The sequence below is a fragment of the Hibiscus syriacus genome, unplaced genomic scaffold (assembly GCF_006381635.1).
Source record: "Hibiscus syriacus cultivar Baekdansim isolate YM2019G1 unplaced genomic scaffold, ASM638163v2 tig00111427_pilon, whole genome shotgun sequence".
NCBI classification, from domain to species: Eukaryota; Viridiplantae; Streptophyta; class Magnoliopsida; order Malvales; family Malvaceae; genus Hibiscus; species Hibiscus syriacus.
This window is the reverse complement of record NW_024063088.1, coordinates 2,018,022-2,025,448: the sequence shown is the minus strand read 5'-3', so window position 1 is coordinate 2,025,448 and position 7,427 is coordinate 2,018,022.

Below are 7,427 nucleotides of genomic sequence, written 5' to 3'. Positions count from 1 at the left end.
TTAAAGAATGATGGGGCAACATACCAAAGAGCTATGGTAACTTTATTTCATGACATGATGCATAAGGAGATTGAAGTTTATGTCGATGACATGATTGTCAAGGAACAAACTGAAGATGAACATGTCGAGAATCTGAGAAAACTCTTCCAAAGATTTTGAAAGTTTCACTTGAGATGAAATCCCAACAAGTGTACCTTCGGGGTAACATCTGGAAATTTGTTAGGCTTCATTGTTAGTAGAAAATCTATTGAGGTTGATCGAGACAAAGTCAAGGCCATTCAGAACTTACATTCCCCACAAACACATAAAAAAGTTAGAGGTTTTCTGGGTAGACTAAACTACATCGCTCGATTCATATCTCAGTTGACTGAAAAATGTGATCTAATTTTTCGTCTTTTCTGAAAGAACAATTCTTGATCATGGGATGAGGTCTAGACTGCATTCGAGAAAAATAAAAGAGTATTTGTCTCGCACTTCTGCCTTAATGTCTTCCATCCCGATCAAACCTCTATTTCTTTATTTATCCATCTTTGAGAATTCGATGGGATGTGTCATAGGCCAACATGATGAGCCTGGAAGAAAAGAACGAGCCATTTACTACCTAAGCAAGAAGTTCACCAATTGCGAGGCTAGATACCCACCAATTGAAAAAGTTTGTTGTGCTTTAGTTTGAGCTACACGAAGGCTTAGACAATACATGTTGTACCACACCACTTGGTTGATTTCCAAGTTAGATCCGTTGAAATACATGATGGGTGTGCCTAGTCTCTCTGGAAGGTTAGCCCGATGGCATATGCTATTATCAAAATTTAACATTGAATACATGAACCAAAGGGTTATTAAAGGAAGTTCCATATCGGACTTCTTAGCAAGAAAAACTTTTGAAAATTATGAGCCACTGAACTTTGATTTCCCAAATAAAGAATTGATGGCCATATCTCTAGAAGAAGCAATTACTTCCACATGTGATTCATGGAAAATGCATTTCGATGGTGCATCAAATGCATTAGGACACATCATTGGAGCTATTTTGGTTTAACCCAAAGGAAATCATTACCCGGTCACTAGCATATTGAACTTTGATTGCACTAACAACTTGGCAGAGTATAAAGCTTGTGTTTTAGGGATTTGAGCTGCTATTGGACATAATATAAAGACTTTGTGGGTATATGGAGATTCTGCCTTAGTGATATATCAACTTCGAGGAGAGTGGGAGACAAAAGATGCTAAGCTGATGGAATACAGAAAACTTATATTGGATATACTTAAAAAGTTTGACGACGTCACTTTCTACTATGTGCCTAGAAAAGAAAATCAAATGGTCGGTGCCTTAGCTACCTTGGCAGCAGCATTCAAAGCTAGTAGAGAATCAGATATGATGCCAATCGACATGCAGTCATATGAGTACCCGACTCATTGTTACCAAATCAAGGAGATAAAAGACACCAAACCTTAGTACCACGACATTCTGTAATACATTAAAAAATCAAAGTTATCTAGAAGAAGACACCGAAACTGGAAAAAATAATAATCAAAATGATAGCAATCGAATATGTTCTTGATGGAGAAGTCTTATACAAGTAAAGCCATGATCAAGTCTTTTTAAGACATGTAGATGCAGAAGAACCAAAGATGATATTGGAGGAAGTACATGACGGAGTTTGTGGAACTCATGTAAACAAACATATGATGGAAAGAAAAGTTATGAGATGCAGATACTTCTGGTCTTCATTGGAGAGTAACTATATCAACTATGCTAGAAAGATGTCATAAGTGCCAAGTCTATGGGGATAAAATAAATGTTATGCCTCGTCCTCTTCACGTGATGACGGCATCGTGACCCTTTTCTATGTGGGGAATGGATGTAATTGGACAAATTCATCCAAAAACTTCAAATGGTCATCAGTTCATTCTTGTGGCAATTGACTATTTTACCAAATGGGTGGAAACTGCATCATATGCTAGTGTCACTCAGTCCACTACTTGCAAGTTCTTGAAAAATGAGATCATATATCGGTATGGTTTCCTAGAAAGAATCATTACCGATAATGCAATAAACTTGAACAACAAGATGATGGATTCAGCTTGTGAATAATTTAACATAAACCATCACAACCCCACTGCTTATTGACCAAATATGAATAGAGTGGTAGAAGCTGCAAATAAAAATATCAAGAAAATAGTAGAGAAAACGACTAAGACATACAAGGATTGGCACGAGAAATTACCTTTTGCCTTGTTTGCTTACCGAACTTCAGTACGAACTTCGACTGCAGCAACCCCATTTTCATTAGCATATGGAATAGAGGCAGTACTGCTCATTGAGGTGGAGATCCCATCACTATGGGTTTTGTCAGAAGTTAAACTGGATGATGCAGAATGGGTGCAAACTAGATATGATCAACTGAATCTAATAGAAGAAAAGATGTTGAAAGCCATTCACCATGGTCAACTATAAAAAAACGAATGATCCAAGCACACAACAAAAGGTGTGCTCCTAAAGGTATTCCATGAAGGAGATCTTGTACTGAAAAAGATCTGGCCAATCCAAAAGGACTTCAGAGGAAAGCGGATGCCAAATTAGGAAGAGCCTTATGTCGTGAAAAAAAGCCTTCTCTAGAGGAGCACTAATCTTGACTGAAATGGAAAGGCCGGAACTACCCAATCTTGTAAACTCTTACGCAGTCAAGAGATATTTCGATTAAGGTGAAAACTTGGAAGGGCACCCTAAGTTGAAGTTATTAAAAAATGTTTATATTGAAAACCAAAAAGGGCGCCCTAAATTGAAAAATAAAAACAAGAAAAAAAGTAAGGAGGGTTCAAGATGAACCCGAAAAGGGCGTCTTGAAACCAAGGGAGGATCCAAGTTGATAACCCGAAAGGGAAGCTTGGGTAACGATATATGATTCACGCATGAGAAGGTCCCGAATCAAGGCAATAAAACATCGCAGCATCCAAGTCTACAGGAAATTTAGTAATTTGGGGGGAACTATATGCTCTTCCAAACATTGTCACATCTTCGAAGTCTCCTTGACAAAAGCTACACTCAAAAGTCATTTAACGATGCACCAGTTCAAAAGCATATGCACTATCGAGATCCAGGGTATTTACTTGTACTCATGTATATCTTGACTTTTCAGAATGTTTTACAATGTATTATTTTTCAGAAATAAATATGGTCGTTTCTTGAAATGAAAATTAATATTTTTAAGCATCTTCTATTGAGTTTAAATAAGAAAAATTTATTCATTTTTGGAAAGGATCATTGTGTATTATTGCACAAATATTTCCTGAAAATACAAGTGTTCAGAAGCTAATAAAGGTTCTTGCACCATACTCGAAAGAATGACTTGAATGGTAGTTCATTGAGAAATAAAAAGGCATTGTATAAATCAAGACTTGAAGTGAAGCTTCTTTTTTCCAAGTTCCCAGAGTGTATATCAGATCAAAGCCCATTGAAGAGTCCAAAATCAAGGATCAGAAATTCAAGATTGTCAAGAATCAAGAGTCATCCGGAATGACATCAAGAGATTGAGATTTCTCTCTAAACCCTAAAATAACATATGTTGCATATGCATTTTAGGCATACATAAGAACATTGCATCCATAGCATCGCATATATGCATAATTATGCAGATTTTTGTCGGAGTTAATTTCAACTTCACGACGAAGAATATTGAACTCAAGATTAGAAACAATGTAGCCTATCCAAGTTGGATTTCAACTTCACGATGAAGGATATCCGGCTCTAGGCAAATATATTCAATCTAGACTCAACTTCACGACGAAGGAGTCACCCATGATTTCAACTTCACGACGAAGGATATCGTGCCCAACAGATCGACTTAACTTCACAACGAATGAGTCATCTGCAACAATAAGGAACTATCTCTCAACTAAGGTCATCTAGTCAAATTCCAACTTCACGACAAAGGGTATTGGGCTTGAAGGAGACGATGAGGATTTTTCTTCCTACTCCAGACATTGAGCTAGATTTCAATTTCACAGCGAAGGATGTCATGCTCGACTGACTCAACTTCAGGACGAAGGGGTCAACCATGATTTCAACTTCATGATGAAGGATATCATATTCAAAGATATCTTAATATCTACTCAACTTTACAACGAAAAAGTCACCTATAATACAAACCAATTTTTAAGTCGAATTTCAACTCAGCGACAAACAATATTCGATAAAAGAGTCGACTACCATATTGAGTCAGATTTCAAAATCAAAGATCGACATCAAGCTTGCTTGCAAGCCCCGAATGAAAATTTGTGTCCCTTTATCTTTGCCCAATTTCTTGTTCTACGATAAATGAGCAAGGAGAGGCAACTATAGGCATTTATTTTCGTCTGGGTCTTTATTATATTGTATATATAATAATTTCAAAATATATAATATATCGTCTTTGAAAACTTATTTTAAAAAAACATATAATATATAGTTTTTTAAAATAGTTTTGAAAGCATATAATATATAGTTTTTAAAATAGTTTTGAAAGCATATAATATATAGTTTTTAAAACGGTTTTGAAAAACATATAGTATATAGTTTTTTTTAAATAGTTTTGAAAATGTATAATATATTGTTTAAAAAAAAAGAGGTTTTGAAAACATATATAATATAATGACTTTGAAAATATTTTTGAAAACGCATGGTTTTGAAAACATTTTCGAAAATGTATGGTTTTGAAATCATTTTGAAAACGTATATAATATAGTTTTGAAAACATATTTTGAATATATATATATATATATATATATAGGTTTTTTTTATAAAAAATGACTTTTCGAAAATGTATGGTTTTGAAATCATTTTGAAAACATATATAATATAGTTTTTCAAAACATATTTGAATATATATATATATATATATATATATATATATAGTTTTTTTTTATAAAAAATGACTTTTGAAAACATAATATATGCAATATAGTTTTTCTTTATTATTATTATTATTTATTTATTTAACCATTTCAGGTCCAAAGCAAAGGCAGGATCCAAGTCCAACAGTCTAACCGAGTCCAACAGTCTAAGGGACCTAGCAGGGAGCCCAACTGGGTGGGCAAGCCTGACCCAGCAAGCCGACCCGGTGAGCCCAACAAAACTAGGGTTTGGATGTTTAGTAAAGGGCACTGTAACACGTCAACCGTTAGATCTAGGCCCCGTGATCTAACGGCCCAGACCACATCAGGGAGGCAACGGGTAGCACGTGAGAACCAAGCACCAACAAGGTCGAGATTTTTGGCACTGGAATTCGAAAAATCACAACACCCCGGGATTGAACCATCCCCAAAATTTTCAGCCAACAATGAATCACAACAAACCTAAGTCGAAGCCTCAACCCCGAGTAAATTGGAAAATGGGGTAAACGACCCCTAAAGCAAACATGATTGACCCCGAAAAATTATTCCGAGCATGGCTATAAAAGCCATACAAAGCATGAAGGAACACAGAGAAAAACCAAGAAATCGAGCAGCAAAATACCAAAAATCCAAGCTACCAGAAAATACCAACAAAAAATGAGCCAAAGCGAAAGCAAAAATAAAAAAAATAGCCGAAATCAAGAGCGAAAAAAGCCAAAGCTCGAAGCTTTGTTGCATCGCAGGCCGTTGGAAGTGCATAGAAGCATCGTCAGAGAAGAAAAGACACCGGAAAACGAAAGGTTTTCCCCTAAAAAAAGGTAAAAAAATCAAAGCTTGTTTCTCATATATACGCCGATTAGATTAGTTTTGGGACAATCGGGCTTGGGTTTCATGATTGTAGGGTGGGAAAGAACATTTTGGGTGTAGTTTGGTTTTTCTAGCCACCAATGTCGGTCGCCAGAGTGACGGTCGACGGTGGCCGGGACGGTAATGCTTCACCGAAGTGTGATCGGCCCATGACAGGTTGGGGTAAGGTTAAGAGGATTTTGGAGAGTGAGGGAGGTTTTTTTTATATGAGATAAGAGGGTAAATGTTTTTTTTGGTGAATTCGGGAGTATTTATAGGGAGGGCTATGGTGTAAATATAAAAAAGTTAAATTATTTCTGTAATCTCTGGAATTTTGAAGTGTAATTCATTTTGGTTACCTATTACAAATTTACCCTTGAATTTTGAATTTATTCAATTTAATCCATTTTAAATTCCTTATATTTTACAAATTGATCCCTCTTAACTTTTATTCTTTCTTGAAGCTCTTGTATAATGTCAATTTGACCCCTACTTTTAAATTTTTTGCAGTTAAATCCCTTTAATTTTAATTTTTTTATTTATTACCTAATTTAATTTCGTTTTTCTTTAATATTTAATATGGATTTGATTTATATTTTTTAGGTCAATTTTAACCGATCAAAGGTAAGTAATTCGGATCGAATCTTTAAATTTTGGTTTAACTTTTAATTTTCGCTATTAAGACAACTGGAAAATTAAATTGGTACCGAAATGGCAGTACAAGCGTGCTAATCCTTCCTTGACTGTAATCGACTCCCGAATCCGACATATTTTTGGTAAAACGCAGATCATGTAAGATGATAAATTAAGGTGTCCGATCAACCCTAATTTAAAAAAATAAATGATCAGTGATGGCTCTAACATGTTTTATTTAAGTCGAAGCCTGATTCCGGACATGGCATTCATAAATCCAGATTATCATTATGAGCACCAATTTATAGAGTTTGTTTATCGGTTATTACTATGAACACTTACCAATGGCTGATAGCTTATATGAGTTGTTCGAAGAAGCTGAACTTGGACTAGTGACGGATCCAGGTTGAGTTGAGGCTTGAATTTTTTTTGGTCATTTACTTATTTTATTGAGTGTGCTCATCTTAAAATTTTATTTTTGATCATCCCATATAAAAAAATTATGTTATTAATATATGCATGCCCACTTTGAACAATATATCTGAATCCGTCACTGACTTGGACCCGATAGAGATGACCTCTTTACTTCTTTTTAGAGTTTTGACGATTTCCTGGTATTACCACCCTTCACTCTGTTGGAAGAAATGGCCGCCGCTAGTTGTAGAAGAGACGGTGAAGAAACCATGATATTCGTGACCCAAAAATCCACTTCTTCCAACGCTCAACACAACCCATCTAAACCTGAGCATATAAGTAGAGATTAATTATGAGGAGTAAGTTACCTATATTTAATTAATGAGTGGTTAGACTGGATAATTGTCATCTGATAATTTTATCATTCTATCATTTCTGGATGGTTCACTCCCTAATGATATAATGTAATTTTGATGTTTTTAATATTTTCTTTTCAAAAAATTATTATAAAGAATAGAACAGTACAAATGAGTTTCACTTCCTCACTTAGAGTGTATGAAATTTGGAAGGTTGTGTCAATATTAAGGACAATTCCACTTTTGAGATTATATCAATCTATACGAAATTGTTTCTAAGACGACTTTTATTACTACACAGTAAAT